Genomic DNA, 21,039 nt, shown 5'->3' on the forward strand with positions numbered 1-21,039 from the left:
TTTGGCAACGGTCGGACCAAGCAAACTTTCTGGAAGTGGCGCCAGAAACATGATTCTCTCCGCCTTGTTGAGCCATTCCTGGCCAAGGAGGGATTTTCGGAATAATAGTTATGATAAAAATAAATGAAGTGTCCAGCTTTAAGGTTACTTACTTGGGCATCTAGGTGATTGCAGCTTAGGCCCGCATCCTCGGTGGCGTCCGGACACTTTACTTGTGGTTCGAAGAATAATTTACACATTCCTTTGAGCTTCAGGCCGAAGAAGTGCTTAATAGTCCGTGGACCCTCCGGATTAAACTCCCACATCCGGAGAGGCCGGCGTTTGCACGGCAACATCCGTCGGATTAGCATCACTTGCATTATGCTGACAAGATTTATGTCCCTCTCAATAAGCTCCCGGATGCGATTCTGGAGTTCTGGTACATCGCCAGCAGGCCCATAATTCCGTCCTACGTCGGTCCAAGAGGCCAACTATGATGGAGGGCCCGAGCGGAACTCGGGGGGCGGCTACCCACTTTGTGCCTCTGGGAGCTGTAGCATAAAACCACCTCCGTTGCCATACATCGGATACTTCCGGGAAAGAACCCTCTGGACATGGGGCATCTATGTTCCTGCTTATTATGGCACCTCCGCACTCTGCATGTCGCTCCTTGATCATCTTCGGCTTCACATTGTAGGTATCAAGCCATAAGCCGAAGTGTGGAGAGACGTGGAGAAAGGCCTCACACACAATAATGAACGACGAGATATGGAGGATGGCGTCTGGAGCCAGATCATGAAAATCCAACCCATAGTAGAACATGATCCCCCTCACAAAGGGGTCGAGTGTGAGGCCCAGGCCTCGGAGGAAGTGAGGAACGAACACAACGCTCTCATTGGGCTCAGACGTAGGGATAACTTGCCCCGGAGCAGGAAGCCTATGCTGGATATCGGCAGTCAGGTATCCGACCTCCCTAAGCTTCGTAATGTCCTCCTCTTGAATCGAGGAGGCCACCCACTGGCCTTTTGCATCGGATCCGGACATGTTGGAGGATCTGGGGTGTTGGAGCTTGGGTCTTGGGTGTTAGAACTCGAGGTGCGAGAAGGAGCAGGGGAGGTGGAAAAGAGGCGTAGGCCTTGACCCCTTTATTAAAGGGACGAATATCAAGAGTCCTCAGCGTGAGCGCTTGAGACTTATCTAAAATACACGGAATCATACCAACGGACGCCGTAGGGTCACACGTGCCCATATTGATGAAAGATCCCGTAATAAGAGGAACACGATCTCTGCTTTGGCAGGACGTGCCAATAAAACCGCCTCACAACTTGAGTCGAGGTGGGGCAGGAAACGCCGGTTCCTGTTGGACCAGGCCACGATGCAAGGGCATGACGTACAAAGATTGCCAGCAGAACGGATTTATGATATGTTCCCTACAATGGTGTGTGAAGATCATCTTGCAGAACCGGACACTATTCGTCATAGCGGATCCGGACATGGTCTACGTCTTCGATAATAACTTTGGAGTATTCGGAGAAGGAACCCGCCTTGCAATACCGGAGACAAGACTGCACGCCGGACTCATCATCATTGAAGCCTGGTTCAGGGGCTACTAAGGGAGTCCAGGATTAGGGGGTATCCGGACAACTGGACTATATGCATCGTCCGGACTATTGAAGCGTGAAGATACAAGACTCAAGACTCCGGCCCGTGTCCGGATGGAACTCTCCTTTGCGTGGAAGACAAGCTTGGCGATCCGGATAGTATATTTCCTCCCTTGTAACCGACTCCATGTAAACCCTAGCTCTCTCTGTTGTCTATATAAACCGGAGAGGATGGTCCTTAGAAGGCCGATCACAATTACAATCATACCATCATAGGCTAGCTCTTAGGGTTTAGCCTCTACGATCTCGTGGTAGATCTACTCTTGTACTACTCATATCTTTAATATTAATCAAGCAGGAAGTAGGGTTTTCCCTCCATCGAGAGGGCCCAAACCTGGGTAAACATTGTGTCCCTTGCTTCATGTTACCATCATCCTAAGACACACAGATCAGGACCCCCTACCCGAGATCCGCCGGTTTTGACACCGACACCTGCTGTACGGGCTCAATCACACTACAAGTGGTCTTCGGATCCCCGGATAACTTCTGAAACGAAGAGCTAATCTCCGACATCGTCCCTTTCCGCAGTGGCTATCACACACTGCTAGGATGAATCGCATTCGCTCGATTCAATGCGGTGCCACACTATGCGTATCTCAAGCTTAAGAAGCCCGTTTTACGTGGTGTCATAGTAGTCAATGGAAAAACGGAACGCTCCCTCCGTATAGAGGAGCACACTGTCGCCCTAGCAGCAGAAGAACAGAGCGGCCTCTTTAAATCGAACCTCAATTCAGCGGCCAAGCTCCCGAACACTGTCAAAAGAATCCGAACTACCCTACAGCAGGATAGCCTATCTCGTCAAGAGCTCAAATAGCCACTTGGCCTCCGTCCCAACCTTGACCAAACTACGGCCCTTGTTCCGCGCATACTTAACTACGCAGTAAAGATACCATGAGGGTAGACGGAGGCACGGCTAGGTGGTCTTCCACAATGCGGCTCAACCACTCTGGGACACACACTCATTATTTTACATTTTCTTTATTTTTCTTCTCAGGTCACTTATTGTCTAGGCCGTTATGGGCGGCCTGATTGCCGGACATATCAAAGGACGGACACACCAAACAAGGAAGTAGCTCGAACGGGCGAGAGAATTCTAGATATCCTTTTCAAGGATCATTCCATCTGTCTCTGGATCAGCACGCAGCTCCCCCGTGGTCACCGCAGGTTCCGAAGTCATATTGTTTATTGCACTACTTGTACTTATATGCCTTGACGTATTATTAAATTACAATGAAAACAATTTGCGGCCCTATCTATATGACATTCACTTATTTTTTCATTTTTTGATATTTTTTGACAAATAGCAGCCGTACACTCTTGTACGTATTAATTCGCCAAGGGCTTCGTTGTACCCCATAACACGGCAAGAACGTACGAACACCTTCACGGTTGTTAGGCACCCCGAACTTATAGCATTATATGCATCGACTCCGAGTCATGTCTTGGGTCAATAGTTTGGTTGCCCGGCTCCTATGCTTGTTACCCTACATTCCGCTATATCGGCTAGGGTAGTAAAGGGAGAACTACTACGATTGTGTCCCGGTTCTTCCGGACAAGCACCTCAGTAGAGAAAGCCGAAAACTAACTGTCATGATACGGCGAGAGCTGGTCAGCTGTTCGAGAGGTCACAAAATCTTTAGTGATTTCTTCTGCATTATGCGATAACTAATGCATCGTGCGACGGATCGGTTTTTATCCGATCAGGTGTTTATAGAACCCCAAGTTTGGTCTTCCGAACACTAGGGGCTGCACCTACCTTTGTTTTGTCAAACTCCTATGGCTAAGTGAGGGTGATAAAGCCTTATAGTCCGATTGCCTGGTTTGTTGCATTAAACGCCTCCTTTAAGGACCCAAATCTAGAGTAAAGAGTGTTTAGATTTATCCTGAACACCCCTGTACTTCCTATGTGGGGGTAGAAGCCTACGACTGGCCAACTCTCAGAATTAAAACAAAACGGCCGCGCAAGAGGTAAAAGTTCAAATAACAAGCACTATATCACATAACGACCTTGTTTCATATTACAACACAGGATAAGATGAATATATTCATGGGAAAATAATATCCTTGCCACATAGCTCTGCCACAAGGCGGGATCCCTCCAGGACACTATCATAATACAACTCGGGCTTGCGGTGCTCCTTCCCTACAGGCGGTCCTTTGGTCATCAGCTTCGCAGCATCCATCTTTGCCCAGTGCACCTTGGCGCGGGCAAAGGCCATCCGAGCACCTTCGATGCAGACCGACCGCTTGATGGCGTCAAGACGAGGGCAGGCACTAACCAGCCGCTTCACAAGACTGAAGTAGTTGCTGGGAATAGCTTCGGCAGGCCACAGCCGGATTATTAAATCCTTCATGGCCAATTCGGCCGCCCTATGCAGCTCGAACAACTGTTTCAGTTGATCGATAAGGGGCACTAGATGTTCCGGCGCAGGATATTGCGACCAGAACAGCTTCTCCGTAGAGCTCCCCTCTTTGCCTCAGTAGAATTGTGCGGCATTAGATATGCTGTGCGGCAGATCCGCAAAAACCCTTGGAGAACTCCGAATTCGGGTTAGTAAAAGGAATCTCTCCTTCACACATTTGCTTTGCATAGTAAAAGCCTTACCCGCCGCGATCTTTCTGGCCTCCTGGATTTCCTGGAGGGCGCCTCGGGCTTCACCCTGGGCATCGTGTGTGGCTTGACGAGCCTTGGTGTGTTCGGATTCTTTATCCACCATACTCTGCTCCAAGGTCTCGCACTTCTTCACGGCCTCTTGGAGTTCTTGTTGAATCTCAATGACCCTGGCCTCGTGTTTTTCATGAATAGCCTACACCTTCGCTACCTTCTTCTTAGCCTCGGCTACTGCCTTCTTAAGAGCCTCGACTTCGGTCGCCGCTCCTAATGCATATCATGACATTTTTTTAGTCACATTCAATCATTCATTCGTATTGAATACAGACAAGGTTTTACATACCTTGGTTGTCCTCCAATAGCTTCTTCACTTGGCCGAGCTCTTTTTCGGCCCGCTCCAGATTCTGCTTCAGTCCGGAGACTTCCGCAGTATGAGAGGTTGCAGTCAATAAAGATGCCTGCTTATTCATATAGGTATTTCATGGTAAGTCTCCTGCAAAATATATTTGATCCTCTGTGCGGCTTTTCTTTTCGAACACCGAACAGTGCATCAGGGGCTACTAGCTACACTGTGACACTCTTTTAACTTCACTACTTACCTCAAAGCATGTTAGAAGGCTAGTGAAGGCTTCGGTCAGCCCGCTTTTGGCAGACTAAATCTTCTCAATCACCGCACCCATAGGGGTATGGTGCTCTTCAACGATGGAAGCTTTTTGCAGCGCCGCTGATAAGGTATCCGACACCTTTGGCTGGACAGAGGTCACCGATGGAATAGGCACACCCCCTTCTGTTGAAGGAGGTTGCTTGCCTGAATCTGGAGCCGTACTGGTCTCCAGAACTATGTCCGGCCGGGGGCCGAATTGAAGATGACCCCCGCCGTCAGTATCCATGGGGCTCTGCTCCCCCATGTGTCCGGCTGTCGAGGTTTAACCCTCTGGCGCTGCCTCGATGGTCTCCTGAGCTCCTCCCCGGCCTGGGTCCCTTTGGTACGACACTTTGGTGTTGTCCGTGTGTTTGGGGGAGGAGGCTGTCGGGAGAGTCCGACTGTCCATTGCGTCCGAGCCCAGCGAGTCCTCCGATGTAGATTGCTCGATGTTGGACCTGGCCGGACTGCAAAATGCGTGACTCAATACATTAATGCAATGCAATAGTGAGACTGGATATATGAATGTGTCCGGGTTTCTTTGTACTCACGATTTGGCCAGGGGCTTGACCCTGGGATCCCACTCCGGGCTGCTGTCCGTGGTTGTGGTGAATTCGTCTGGAAGGGAGGCTTTCCCCTTCTTAGACGATTCGGCCTCCAAACGTGTGGAGGTCGTCCTGTTCTTTCTCCCCCATGCCGGGGGGGGGGGGGGTTGGCTTCCCTTTTCTTCCTCCTCCTCTTCCTCATCTTCTTCGGAGGAGGAGTGGGCCTCAGAATCTCCGGACACCACGTCTGAAGTACCCTTGCGACGGAGACCGCCCCTGGTCTCCTTGGCCTTCTTCTTCGGCGCCTTATAGGGCGCCAGGACCAGCATCTTCATCAGAAGTGGGCCTGCTTGTTCCTCGGGAAGCGGGGCCGGACAATAGATCTAATCTGCCTTCTTCGTCCAGCCCTGGGGGAATCGATTAGGGAAAGGTTAGGTGTTTACCTCAAGTATGTGAATAAAGGGAACATCTTGAAAATGTATAAGGACGTACCGAACTTGCGGGACTGGACAATTTGTACTGGCGGTCCTCAGCCGAGTCCGGCCACGACTTGCCGGGCTTGAAGAGCACCTTCCAGATGTCTTCGTGCGTTCTGCCGAAGAACTCCAACATGGTCTGGTGCTTGGCCAGATCGAACTCCCATAAATTGCAAGTCCTACGTTGGCATGGGAGGATCCGGCGAACTAACATCACTGGACCACATCAACAAGTTTGATATTCTTGTCTCCCATGCTCTTGATGCACGCCTGGAGCACCGTCTGCTCATCTGATGAAGACTAGTCTAGGCCCTTCTCGGGCCAGGACGTGAGCCGCAATGGGGCTCTGGATCAGAACTCGGGAGCTGCGGCCCATTTGGTGCCGCGTGGCTCGGTGACATAGAACCACTGTTGTTGCCATCCTTTGACTGACTCATTGAATGTACCTAATGGCCATTTGACGTTGGGCATCTTGCTCACCATGGCGCCTCCGCACTCGGCGTGCTCGCCTCCTACCACCTTCGGCTTCACGTTGAAGATCTTTAGCCACAACCCAAAGTGTGGAGGGATGCGGAGGAAGGCCTCGCACACGATGATGAATGTCGAGATGTTGAAGAAAGAATTGGGGCATCGATCATGGAAATCAATCCCGTAGTAATACATAAGGACGCGAACAAATGGGTGGAGGGGAAACGCCAACCCGCGGACGAAGTGAGGGAGGAATACAACCCTCTCATGGGGTTCCGGAGTAGGGACGATCTGTCCTGCCGCTGGAAGACGGTGCGCGATCTTCTTGGCTAGGTACCCGGCTGAGGGAGTCCTGGATAAGGGGGTATCCGGACAGCCGGACTATATACTTTGGCCGGACTGTTGGACTATGAAGATACAAGATACAAGATTGAATACTTCGTCCTGTGTCCGGATGGGACTCTCCTTGGCGTGGAAGGCAAGCTTGGCGATCTGGATTATAGATCTCCCTCTCTATAACCGACTCTGTGTAACCCTAGCCCCCTCCGGTGTCTATATAAACCGGAGGGTTTAGTCCGTAGGACAAAATAACAACAATCATACCATACGCTAGCTTCTAGGGTTTAGCCTCTCTGATCTCGTGTTAGATCAACTATTGTAATACTCATATCATCAAGATCAATCAAGCAGGAAGTAGGGTATTACCTCCATCGAGAGGGCCCGAACCTGGGTAAACATCGTATCCCCAGCCTCCTTTTACCATTAGCCTTAGATGCACAATTTGGGACCCCCTACGCGAGATCCACCAGTTTTTACACCGACATTGGTGCTTTCATTGAGAGTTCCACTGTGTTGTCACAATAAGGCTTGATGGCTCGTCTCCTTGTCAAGGAAAACATCACCTCTGGGGGAGCCCTGACTCTAGGCCAAACTCTCCAGTTGGGCGGCTTCGTCATGACTGCCCGATCGGCTGTCGTGCCGACGATGACTTCTCAGGTTATCAGGAACAGCCTCCACGTCGATTTGGAACTTGCCGAACAGATGGATCCAATGGAGCTCTGCTCCCTTAATGAGCTCTTGGATCGCATCACCGCCCTAGGCGTCGCTACAGACTATGACCGGGTCGGGCTTAAACCTGACCGGAGGGAGATTCACTCTCCGCCGGTCACCCATGAGATAGCGGTAGTGGAAGAGCATCACGCTAATTCTCCCTCTGTCTTGAGGACGAACTATGTCCGGATTTCCGAGCTCGCTGAGCCGGACACCCGCTCGTGGGAGGACATGCCCCGAACCCCGGATTCAGAATCAGGCGGCGGGCTGAAGAAATTGGATACCACGTGAACGCATAGCCTTAGAGCATGTTGGATACTTCGGCAGGTAGCAAAGAGCAGCGAGGATCTCCTCATAAACCATACAGTAGAGCAACATCCTGTCGGAGACAACAATACGGTATTGACAGTCTTCGAGACTTTCGCCTCAAATAATAGGCGCAAGCGAGCTCAGCGCAGCTTCACCGAAGTTTGCCACGTGGCAACAATAAACCCATGGAACGACACGGCTATAACTTACAGTGCCAGTGACGAACCTAAATTCCGAACAGTCCGAGCACCAGCCGTTTGGTCCTTAGTCCAATTATGGACGGCTTCAGGCTCACTAAAGTGCTCATGGACGGCGGAAGCGGGCTAAACCTCATCTACGAGGAAATCCTTAAAAAGATGGAAATTGACAGGAGCCGCATTGAGCAAAGTAGCACGACCTTCAAGGGAATCATCCCTAGTCGGGAGAAGCGATGCACGGGAAAAATCACACTGTATGTGGTATTTGGCACGCCGGAGAATTACAGGTCCGAAGAAATTACATTCCAAGTGGCCATGTTCAGCAGCAGATACCACGCCCTTTTGGGGCGGGAAAGCATTCATGAGTTTCCGGGCTATACCACATTACGGGTACATGAAGCTCAAAATGCCCGGGTCCAATGGAATCATCACTCTAGCCAGTGATCCGGACGTCCACTCCACGCCGAAAATAAAACCGCCGCCCTCGCCCTGGAGGCATTATCAGAAGCCCTCTCAACTGAAGAGCTGACAATGTTGCGAGCAACAGTGGACAGAGACGACGTGATACTAGACAAGCGACCTAAATCCACCTCCTTCAAACCCACGGACGAGATAGTCAAATTCCATGTCCACCCAACGGAACGTACAAAGACAGCTTCCATTGGGACACAGTTGAACCCCACAATAGATGCCGCACTGCGAGATTTCCTACATGAGAATTGGGATATCTTTGCCTGGCACCCTTCAGACATGCCTGGCATCCCGCGCAGGCTGGCCGAATACATCCTCAATATACTGAAAGGATACAAGCTAGTCAAGCAGACTCTTAGGCGCTTCTCAAAACCTAAGCGGCAAGCCATGGGAGAGGAGCTAGCCAAGCTACTCGAGGTCGGATTCATCAGAGACATCAAACATCCGGATTGGCTAGCAAACTTGGTAATGGTACCAAAGAAGGACAAATCCTGGCGCTTATGTGTCGATTTCAAGGACCTCAATAAAGCTTGCCCTAAGGATCCCTTCTCACTCTCCCGCATTGATCAAATCATCGACGCCACCGCAGGACACGACTAATTGTGCTTCCTCGACGCATACTCCAAATACCATCAGATCAAGATGGCAGAGTCTGACCAGGCTGCAGCGGCCTTCATTACACCATATGCCGCTTCTGTTTTAACACCATGGCTTTCGGGCTCAAAAACGCCGGTGCAACCTATCAACGCATGATTCAGACATGCCTGGAAAAATAAATCGGCAAGACAGTAGAGGCCTACATAGACGATGTGGTCATCAAAACAAGACACGTTGAAACTTTAATAGATGACTTGAGGCTTACGTTCGACAATCTCCGAACATACGACATCAAGATCAACCCAGAGAAATGTGTCTTAGGGGTACCCTCCGAGAAATTGCTCGGCTTCATCGTTTCCAATAGAGGAATTGAAGCAAATCCGGCAGAAATCTGAGCTCTGTCACAGTTGGCTATCCCAACAGACCTCAAGCAAATCCAGAAGCTAACTGGATGCGTGGCTGCCTTAAGCCGCTTTATCTCTCGCTTAGGAGAAAAGGCACTACCTCTTTATCACCTTCTGCGACGCACCGAACACTTCGAGTGGATGGACGCGGCCACGGCCGGACTGGAATAAATAAAGGCACTTTTGGCCACAAACCCAGTCCTGACCGCGCCAAAACTGGCGAACCCATGCTATTATATATAGCAGCAACAAACCAAGTTGTGAGCGCAGTGCTCGTCGTCGAACAAGAGGCAGACAGACACAAGTTCCCGCTCCAAAAGCCGGTATATTACATGTCCATTGTCCTCACTCCATGCAAATCTTGGTACCCACACTATCAAAAGATTGCGTACGCAGTCTTCATGGCATCCCGAAAACTACGACACTACTTTCAAGAGTGCTCGATCACGGTGGCCTCCGAAGTGCCACTCAATGACATAATAAATAACTGCGACGCAACAGGCCGAATTGCTAAATGGGCCATTGAGATCCTTCCGTTCGACATAACATACAAACCACAACGGGCCATTAAGTCACAAGTACTGGCTGACTTCGTCGCCAAATGGACAGAAGCCGAACTCCCTAAAGAGTACAGCGCGTACTCAAATTGGATCATGCATTTCGACGGCTCTAAAATGATGGCCGGATTGGGAGCGGGTGTTGTCCTGACATCCCCCACCGGAGACATGGTTCAATACGTACTCCAAATATTATACACAGACTCCAACAATGCAGCCGAATACGAGGCTCTGTTGCATGGTCTTCGGATGGCAGTCTCCATGGGCATCCAACGCCTCGAAGTGCGCGGGGACTCGAACCTCGCAATATCTTAGATAAATGGAGACTTTGATGCCAAGGACCCAAAAAATGGCGGCTTATTGCAATGCCGTCCTTAAAATGTTGGCTCGGTTCGAGGGGCTCGAATTCCACCATGTGGTCAGAGAAAATAATCAAGCGGCCGATATTCTCGCCTGCATTGGTGCTAAACGCGACCCCGTCCCACCTAATATCTTGTTGGAAAGGTTGTTCAAGCTGTCCGTGGTATGGGAGGGGGAGTCCGACAATAATAGTCCGGCTCCGAACACAACCCCAGATTCCGAACCATCTGACGTAATCGGAGGCTCTGCCACCGAAATAACACCTTCGGCCCACGAAATAATGGTTGTCATCGCCCCGTGGACCGAACCCTTCTTAGCCTACCTAAATAGGCAAGAGCTCCCAGAGGACCAAAATGAGGCATGTTGTATTGTGCGACGTTCTAAGGCCTACAAAGTCCACGAAGGAGAACTCTACAAGAAAAGTACTACCGGAGTGCTCCAACGATGCATCTCCGAAGAGGAAGGGCCGCAACTCTTAGGCGAAATCCATTCCGGACTCGGTGGGCACCATGCTACAGCTCGGGCACTTGTGAGCAAGGCTTTTAGCACAGGTTTTTACTGGCCGACAGCCCGGGCAGATGCACAGGACCTTGTCCAACATTGCGTCGGTTGCCAACTCTTCGCCAATCAGAGCCATATGCCACCTACCTCCCTACAAACAATCCCCATAACTTGGCCCTTCACGGTATGGGGGCTGGATATGGTTGGACCCCTTAAAGGGGGAAGCCATAAGAAAGAAATACTTATTGGTCATGGTGGACAAGTTCACCAAATGGATAGAAGCCAAACCTGTTAAAAAGGCCGAATCCGGACCAGTGATAGACTTCATATCAGGGATTGCATACCGTTACGGCGTCCCCACAACATCATCACCGACAACGACTCAAATTTTACATCCGACGAGGTGAAAAACTAGTGCGGCAAAATGGGCATCAAGCTCGACTACACCTCTGTCTATCACCCCCAAACAAACGGTCAAGTTGAACGTGCAAATGGTCTCATCATGAGCGGCATCAAACTCAGACTGGTGCGATCCTTGACGGAATCAGACACACATTGGGTCGAGGAGCTTGACTCCGTACTCTGGGGGCTGCGGACCACACCCAATCGTACCACCGGATACACACCATTCTTTATGGTGTACGATGCAGAAGCAGTGCTACCCTACGACATAATCCATGACTCACCTCGCGTGCGCATGTATGAAGAGAAGGAAGCCAAGCTAGATCGGCAGGACAACTTAGATGCTTTGGAGGAGGAGCATGATGTTGCAAAAGCCCGTTCCACATTCTATCAGCAACAGGCTCGAAGGTATCAAAGCAGAGAAGTACGGGCCAAAACTTATAACATTGGCGAGCTAGTTCTATGCCTCCCCGAGAAGAAGAAGGACAAGCTCAAACCCAAGTGGGAGGGTCCCTTCATCATTGATAAAGTTCTCACCGGTGGAGCGTACAGTCTGCACAGTGCATCTGATAACAAACTCGAGACGAACCCATGGAACGCAGCCAGACTCCGAAGATTCTATGCCTAGTGCCGAACTCAGTGTTCGTCTCCTTAACTCCGCATCTTCAATTATGTTCTCTTCCTTCACTTCTTGCCCTATTTTAAACATACAACCTTAAAACTATAAGGATGCCCTGATCGCTCCGGCCGCACTATGCGTGCACACTATACCTCGGGGCTTCCTATTCGGAAGCTAAATATAACTATTTTAATGGCTTCTTGTGAGCCACATATGCGTTTTTCTTTCCATATGTGCCCTTTCTTCACCATTATATGCATCGATATGACTTAAGTTTTGGCCATGCTGGGTTGCCTGGCTCTTGTGTTTATGCCCTAATTTCCCGTTAATTCGGCTAGGGCATAAGGGGAGCACCTCTGCGATTGTTACTGCCGGTTGAGCCGGATGTGTACCTCAGACTGGGTGAAGCCGAAAGCTAGCATTCTTAAGGGAATATTCGGTCGGTGATCAAAAGATGTTCGCGTTCATTACAACGTAAATATCCATATATCTTGTTTCCTACGCTTCTATGCGCAGTTTGGACATGCACATCGATGCATGCGCACCAAGAGAAAGGAACCCCTAACCAAACTATTCTCTCTGGAAGATGTTTCTTACTATCCATATAATATAACATAACTAGTTGGGTACTTGTCTGTTCAAGCACTTATGACCCCTATGCCTGGTTTCCACGCATACCTCGGTTTTTCATAACTGTGCGGGTATTCGGATACACCCCTGACTGTCGGGTCCGGGGGCTGAAGCGAAAAGGTCCGCCATGACAAATGATTTTCAATCCGGCTAGGGAGTACATAAGTCCATTCAAATTACTGGCTGTACTCTTCCTTTATACCATCCAACAGGCTGTCTAGCTTACAATCTTGTTGGGAATACTTTGCAGCTAGCACTACTTGGTCATATACCAGACTAACGGATATCTCTTGCCCATCTGACCCCACCGGTCTGACTTCGGCCATATGGTTCGGGTCAGCCTTGGCGTATCGCGTCTTTACCATGGCCCAAGCTTCTCTCGCACCTTGCCGGCAAGCTGATATCTTCCACAACCGGAAGCGCCGCCGTGCTCCTTTGAGCATTTCCACAAGTTCGCTCATGCCTCCTGGCAGGGAAGTGGATGGCCACAAGGCCTGGGCAATACCCTGCATCACCTGTCGAGCTCGTTCGTGCAGTTGTGAAAGTTCCTGCAGCATATCACCCACAGAACCAGGCATCTCCTCTTCAGGACGGCCCGTTAGCATACCTGCAGACACAACTCTGTTAATTCACTTCCTTGCCGAACTGTTTTGCAGCTTGTTTCAAGTACTTACTATAAATGTCGCGTCGAAGCCTCCTGTTCAACTTCACGGAGTCCGCGAGCTGAGTGTAAGTGCATCTAGTGCCCCTTAGTGATTTTGGTGTATTAAAGACTTATAGGTTAAGGGACTGATGCGTTTGTGAGTGTACACAGGTCTATAAGTCTATGAGGATTTTGCTATTTACAGAGAAAGTCAACCCCTAAAAATGAAGTTCTTCCACTGAAGACTTTGGATTTCTGAAGACTTACTGAAGACTTTGAAAGTGAAGAAATTGGTGTGACCTTGAAGACTTGGTAATCAAACGAGGAACATGAAGCATGAATACTCTTGTGTTTACTGCTTCATTTTCTCTTTCTTGAGTCATAGGAAACACCGTACTATTAAAGGGGGTCAAGGAAATACCAAGGAAAAATTTCCATGTGATGCTCAACTCAAAATCCTACACCTACCAATCCCTTCGAGTGAAGCCATTGGAAATCTCGCACAGTTCAGTCATATTCTTCAGTGACAGAGACGAAGTTCTTTCTGGTCTCTGAGGAATTTGTTCTGACTTAAGAGTTGGGAATTCGCCAGTGCGGCTTGCCTACAAAGTGAGGAACATGATAGCCTTGAGGAATTCGAACCTCAAATATTCCGACCGTTGCTGTGCTACGCGCCAGCTGTCCCAAAATATCTACCCACCTAACGGTCATATCAGTCAAGGGCATTTATGTCTTATCATGTCAGGCTGCTCCCCGGCTATAAATAGCCGCCCCCTACAACCACTAGTTGGTTGGCTGCTCCGAGAGAAACTGACACTTGTCATTTGAGAGCAACCCATCCTCCGAGGACTTTGAGTGAAAATCATCAAGTGAGGAAATCCCAAACCCAAACCTACAAAACCCAAAGTGATTGAGCATCACTGAAGAGATTGATCCTGCGTGGATCCGATGCTTGTTTCCTTTGAAGATTGTGCTTCTTCTAGACGGCTAGGCGTCAAGGTCTAGAGCATCCAAGAGGAATTGTGGATCGCCGAGTGACCAAGTTTGTGAAGGTTCGGAAGTCACCTGAAGACTTACCACGAGTGATTGGGCGAGGTCTGTGTGACCTTAGCTCTTGGAGAATACGGTGAGGACTATGTGTCCGAGACTGGGTGTCCTCGAGTTTAAATACTCAGCCGCTCCAACCAGATGTACAACTGAGACAGCAGTTGGAACTGGTCTACCAAATCATTGTCTTCACCGAGCTAACTACTTCTATCTCCTCAACTCTTTCATTTCCTCATGTATGTTGTTGTGTGCCTGTTCATATCTGTTTGAAGACACTAACAGAAGATTTTCTCAATTTCCTCAGTTCTATTTCTTCAGTCTGTCCGTCTTCTTCCTTGTGTTATCATGTGTTTACGCTTTCTATACTCTGTGCTTGTCTTCATTTCATCATGATGACTATGCTTGTGTTCTGTTATGTTCCTTTTTGAGTACTTATTCCGCTGCAAGTAGTTCTTCATTTAGGAATTTCCTCACTGGCAAATTCCTCAGTGAAGAATTCATAAAAATCGCCTATTCACCCCCCCTCTATTCGATATAACGCACTTTCAATTGGTATCAGAGCAAGGTACTCCCTTGTTCTGTGTGATTTTGGTTTAACCACCTGGAGTTCTAGTTATGTCGATCGCAGGTATGATCAAGGTCTCTGCTGGGTGTCCTACCTTCGATGGCACAGACTACCCCTACTGGAAGAACAAGATGCGAATGCATCTTGAGGCAATTGACAATGATCTCTGGTATGTTGCGGAAAATGGTGTTCCCTCAGTCACACCTTCCTTGAATGTTGCTGATGTGAAGAGATTCAAGTAACTCGATTCTCAAGCGAAGAATATTATATGTGGCCATCTGAGTAAAGGGCAGTATGGTAGAGTGAGTGCTTTGGAAACTGCTAAGCTTATCTGGGATAGGCTCTCCAAAGTAAACGAAGGATTCTCAACTCAATGTGTCTCTCGTGTTGACGTTCTTCACAATCTCTTCAACCGCTTCAAAAGACTCGACAATTAAAATGTTCAGCAAAACTTCGATCGCCTCACTGATATCTCAAATGAGCTTCAAGCACTTGGCGCCACTGACATCACCGACCATGAGGTGGTGAAGAAATTGCTGAGATCACTCGATTCTTCATTTGACACTCTGGCACTGATGATTCAAGAGCGTGCTGATTACATGTCACTTGATCCCGCTGATATCCTCGAGAGGCTAAACACTCATGAGTTCCAGCTTGCTGAGAAGAGTGATCTCTATGGTTCGAGCTATGGCAAACCACGTGCTCTGAAGGCCAAGGCAGTCTCTGAGTCTCAGGAAGAAGACTCTACCAGCAGCCTTGGTGATCCTGAAGAACTGAGCCAGGAACTAGCACTGCTCATGAAGAAATTTCAGAAGTTCTAAAGACGTGGTCGCTTTGGAAAATCCTCAAGGAGCAACGATTCCTCATCTAGTGACTACAAGAAAAGGCTGTGCCACAAATGCAAGAAACCTGGTCACTACATTCAAGATTGTCCTCAGTGGGACAAGGAATTAAAGAAGAAGAAATACAAGGATTACAGTTCTGATGATGCCAAGAAGAGGAAGAAATCTTCAAAGTCTTCATCATCAAAATCCTCAAAGTCTTCATGTCACGAGAAGAGCATCTCCAAGAAGGCTCGGGCATTCATTGGCAAGGAAATGGATTCTGAGGCTGATCTGAGGATCATGAGGAAGAGGAGGCATCCGAGGAGTCTGAGTCTGGTGTGGCAAGTCTAGCTCTTGCTACCCCATTTTTCAGCAAGTCTATCTTCAACTCTGAAGAAAATGGCAACACCAACAATGCTGATGAAGGCAATGATGACTACGCTCCCACCTATTGCTTCATGGCAAAGTGTGCCAAGGTAACTAAATACCCCTCCTCTGAATCAAGTGAGGATGAATCTGATGAAAATCTTAGGCCCAGCTACTCTAAACTTGCTAAGATTGCTGTGAAACAACAAAAGGCTATTGAAAAACTTCAAAACATGCTAGACAAAAGTGATGATATGTTGGGTGATGAAATGGACCGCACTAAAGACTTAACTGAAAATCTTCAGAGACTTCAGTCTAAGTTTGACAACCTTCAAAGTCATCATAACACTCTCTTATCTGATCACGAGAAGCTTTCTTATGAATTTCTTCAAAGAAAGCAAGATCTTGAGAAGCTAAGAGTGAGTTATGAAGATCTTCAAAAGGAGCGCGATTCATTACTTGCTCAACAAATCAACGCTACTCAGGAAGAATTTGTTCCTCCATGTCTAAAGTGCATTGAACGTGAATCTGCTAATTCTTCACCTATCTTTTCTATCACTAATTCCTCATCTGAGAACATTGCTAGTACTACTAATGATGCAGGGCTGAAGGAATTGTACACGACAAGCATGTACAAAAGCCTCAAAGGGCACCAGATTCTTTGTGATGTGCTGAAAAAGCAGATCCTCAACAGAAACCCTAGGAAAGAGGGTATTGCCTTTGAGAGGAAACTTAATGCTGATGGAACATATTGGAAGCCTGAGCAGTACCCCAAAACCTCATGGGTTGTTGCAAAGGGACCTCCAGTTGATCCATCCAATTTATCTGGCTTTACATGTGAATCTCCTCATTCTTCTGATGAGTCATTTGACTCCAACTATAAACTGTTCAAGAATCAGAATGGTGAAGTATTTGCTAGATATGTTGGCACTAACTGCAGGAATGGTTCCCCTATGAAGAAAATCTGGGTTCCCAAAAGTAGCCTTGAAAGTCTTCAGGTGAATGTCGACATGACACCACCTGTGAAGAATAGGAACCCCAGATCAACTTCTTCATATGAACCAAATTCTTCATATGGATCAAAGTCCTCATATGATCATCATCGTGCTAACCCTTCTGTTTCGCAGGGTAGAGCTAAGGGCTATGAATATGCGCGTTATTCTTCAAATCATTATGTTCATAAGTCCTCGAAGAATTTATCTGCTTACTCATATGCTTACCCTAACCCCTCTTATGTGAAACGAAGCAGACTGGCTTCTATGACAACTTTCTCATATGGTGCTCGCAGAGTGATGAATTCTTTGCCACCCCTCCAGGTGTGGGTGGTGAAGAAAAAGAACTAATCTCTTTTGCAGTGTCAGGTCTCCAGACGTGCTCAAAACGTCTGAAGAATTTGCTGGAGACCTGAATGTGCCTGAAAGGATGCAGGCTAATCATGAAGAAATGAATTTTCATTTCTCACGTCCTCATACTGATTTATCTGTGCTATTGCTTGATGAAATTGATCTGCTGATATTGATGTCATATTCTTCACTAATGAAGTATATGAGTTCGTAAGTTGCACTAATTCATCTGCAGGATGATCAACCCAAAGCAAACGAGTGGGTCCTCGATAGTGGATGTACAAATCTCATGACGAGTGACAAGAATCTATTGATGGATGCTCCTTTATCACCGTCACATCTGAAGCATATCATCTTTGCTGACAAAGGCAAAAGTCAGATATTGGGTCTAGGTAAGGTTGCGATCTCAAAGGATCGACACATGGAAAAAGTCATGCTTGTCGAGTCCTTAGGATACAACCTCATGTCTGTCTCAATGCTTTGTGATCTCGATATGGTTGTTGTCTTTGGAAGATATCGTTGTGTTGTGATCATGGAAGCTGACCATTCCAAAGTCTTCGAAGGCTTTAGGAGAGGAGATTTGTATATTGTTGATTTCTCTACAAGACCGCAACCAGCCGTATGCTTACTTGCAAAAGCTTCAGAAGGCTGGCTATGGCATCGACGACTTGGTCATGCTGGCATGAGGAATCTGCACACGCTTGCGAAGAAGAAGCATGTCATTGGCATTGAGAATGTCAAAATCCTCGAGGATCACTTATGCGGAGCTTGTGAAGCTGGAAATATGACAAAGGCCAAGCATCCAGCGAAGACTGTCATGACTACCACTCGTCCATTTGAATTGCTTAATATGGATTTCTTTGGTCCTAACCTCTATTCTGCAATTCTGAATGATGCATCTCAATATGGATTTGTTATTGTTGATGATTATTCTCGTTACACATGGGTGCATATTGTCACTTACAAACATGAAGTGCGGGAAGTCTTCAAACGATTTTCCTCGAGGGCTTCAACCAACTCTGGTGTGAAGATCAAGCACATCAGAACTGACAATGGGACCGAGTTCAAGAATTCCGGTCTAGATGGCTATCTTGATGAACTTGGTATTACTCATGAGATATCTGCTCCTTATACTCCTCAGCAGAATGGCGTCGTGGAGCGTAAGAACAGAACCCTTGTTGAAATGGCTCGCACTATGCTTGATGAATACAAGACGCCTCATCGCTTCTGGATTGAGGCAATTGATACTGCGTGCCACGTCATCAACAGGGTATATCTTCATAAATTCTTCAAGAAAATTGCGTATGAACTCCTCACTGACAAAAAGGCCAATGTGAGTTATTTCAAAGTTTTCGGTGCTAAATGTTGGATTAGAGATCCTCATCACACTTAATTCTCACCAAAAGCACATGAAGGTTTTACGCTTGGTTATGGAAAGGACTCGCACACCTACAGAGTCTTCAACAATGTTCTTCACAAAGTTGTTGAAACTGTAGATGTGTGGTTCGATGAAACTAATGGCTCGCAAAGAGAGCACCTACCTTCTGTGATAGATGAACCATCACCTGAGGATTCTATCAAGTTCAAGGCTACTGAGGATGTCATTCCTACAGAAGAATCTGCTGAAGAATTCATTCCTGATCGTGATTATCGTCGGCCTGGCGCACCTGAAGAAAATGGTGCTGAAGAAAATGCTCCTAATGGGAATGCTGATCAAATTGCTCGAAGACAACCCACTCATCCTCGCATTGCTAAAAAGTGCAAATTGAGAAGATCATTGATGACATTAAAGCACCAGGTCCTCTCACTCGCTCAAAATCTTCACATTTATTGTCACACCCTAGCTAGTCATGCATCAGAGTGTGTGCATCATGTTTAAAATTTCCATTTAACTTGAAATGGGGATTGTGAAACCCTCAGAATCATTCCTGAAAATGATCCAAATAAAAATTTCTCCAAAAGGGTCCAAGAAAATGTTCATGTTGCTCTCTGAAAATATTGGACAGAGATAAAAATCAAACCAATATTTTTAAGAGCTCATAGGTATTTATTTTGGGCATCTGGAATTAATGCATAAATATTTGCATTGGAAATGTATTAATTATATATATTAATATATGTCCAAATATTATGCCAATTATAAAGGAGCTCTGGAATAATATATCTAGCTCCTGCAAAAATTGGCATAAGTTAAATAAATGATTTAATATATTTTTAAATCAAAACAAATGTCAGAAATTAGAAAACAGAAAAATAAATAACAGGAGGAGCTTACCTGGGCTCCTCCACTGTGCGGCCCAGCCAGCTGGCCGGCCCAGCCAGCAGGCGGCCCAGCCCGCCTCCCTCCTCTGTCGTCTTCGTCCTCGACAGAGGGAGGGGAGTGTGGCCGGCGCGCGCGCGCGCCACCGCGCCACGCCACCTGCTCGGCTGCCTGCCTGCCCTCCCCTCCTCGCTCGATGCCCCGGACGACGCCACGCCTCCCCCCTGCTCTCTCTCACTCTCCCTCAGTTCCTCCCTCCTCTCCCTCGCTCTCTCTCTCACACGGCCGAACACCACCCTCGCCGCCGTTCGCCATAGCAGCCGTCACCGGCCACCCCTCGCTCCCCCGACTAGCTCAGGAGCTCTGCCTCGACCCCCTCTTCCTCCCCACTGCTCCACGGGTCTCCGGAAGCCCTGCATCGCCGCCTACGTCGCCGTTCCCCTCCTCGGCCACCGGAGGTCATCACCGTCGATTCGCTGCACTCCGGCCGTCCCCGAGCCCGCTAACCATCCCTGCAGCTCCGCGGTGAGCCACTGATTCGATTCCCCCTTGCCCCGTCGTCCCTAGCCTTCTGTAGCTGCCGGCCCCTTGAGCTCCGAAGCTCGATGCTGTCGGCGATGTCGCCGTCGTGGCCACGGTCACCGTAGCGCCCAACCGAGCACACCCACGCCCTCACCGCACCGCGTAGAAGCCGTAGGTGCCAACCCCGCATCCCCGCAGCCGTTGTAGCCTCGACCCCGAGCTCAACCGAGCTCCGGCAGCCGCCACGGTCGTCGCCGTCGACGGTACAGGCCACCCCAGGCACGGCCACCACCACCGTTCGACGCGCGGGAGCAAGAGCTCTCCAACGAGCCCAAGCACGGCCTCGCCCGTGCCCTGTAGCGCGATCCCGCATCGCGCCGCCGTCTCGGGCCTCGCCGGCGTCATGTCGCCGGTGGGTTTGACCCACCTTGACCACGGCAGGAACCCCCCTGTGTCCCTGACAGGTGGGCCCAGCCCTGTAGCTAATTAGGATTAGCACTAACCGAATCAGTTAAACTAACTACCCCCCCTGACACTGACAGTGGGCCCCAGCGCCACTAATTACTAATTAGGATTAAATTAACCCTGTTTAACCCCCCCTGTCACTGACGTGTGGACCCCACACGTCAGGTTGGACCTCATCCAGCCGCAGTTGACCACTGACGTCATGCTGACGTCATGCTGGCGCAATATTTATATTTCTGGATTTAAATTAAATCAGGAAATTCTAGAATATTATTTAAACTTCAAAAATTCATAACTTTTAATCTGTAACTCCAAATCAGACAAATTATATATGAAAAATGATCAGAAAAATCCAATCTATCCATATGTACTATTTTCATGCATGATCAAACAAGTTAAATTGATGTTTTAAGCAGAACAAGGAAAAGCACTTTAAAAGGCCATGTTTGAGTTTGGAATTTGAATCTTTGATTCAAATTTGTTCAAACCCTTCTGGTTATAGTTGCATTAGCCCAACACACTCA

This window comes from Triticum aestivum, chromosome 4B (genome assembly GCF_018294505.1).
Source record: "Triticum aestivum cultivar Chinese Spring chromosome 4B, IWGSC CS RefSeq v2.1, whole genome shotgun sequence".
Classification (NCBI taxonomy): domain Eukaryota; kingdom Viridiplantae; phylum Streptophyta; class Magnoliopsida; order Poales; family Poaceae; genus Triticum; species Triticum aestivum.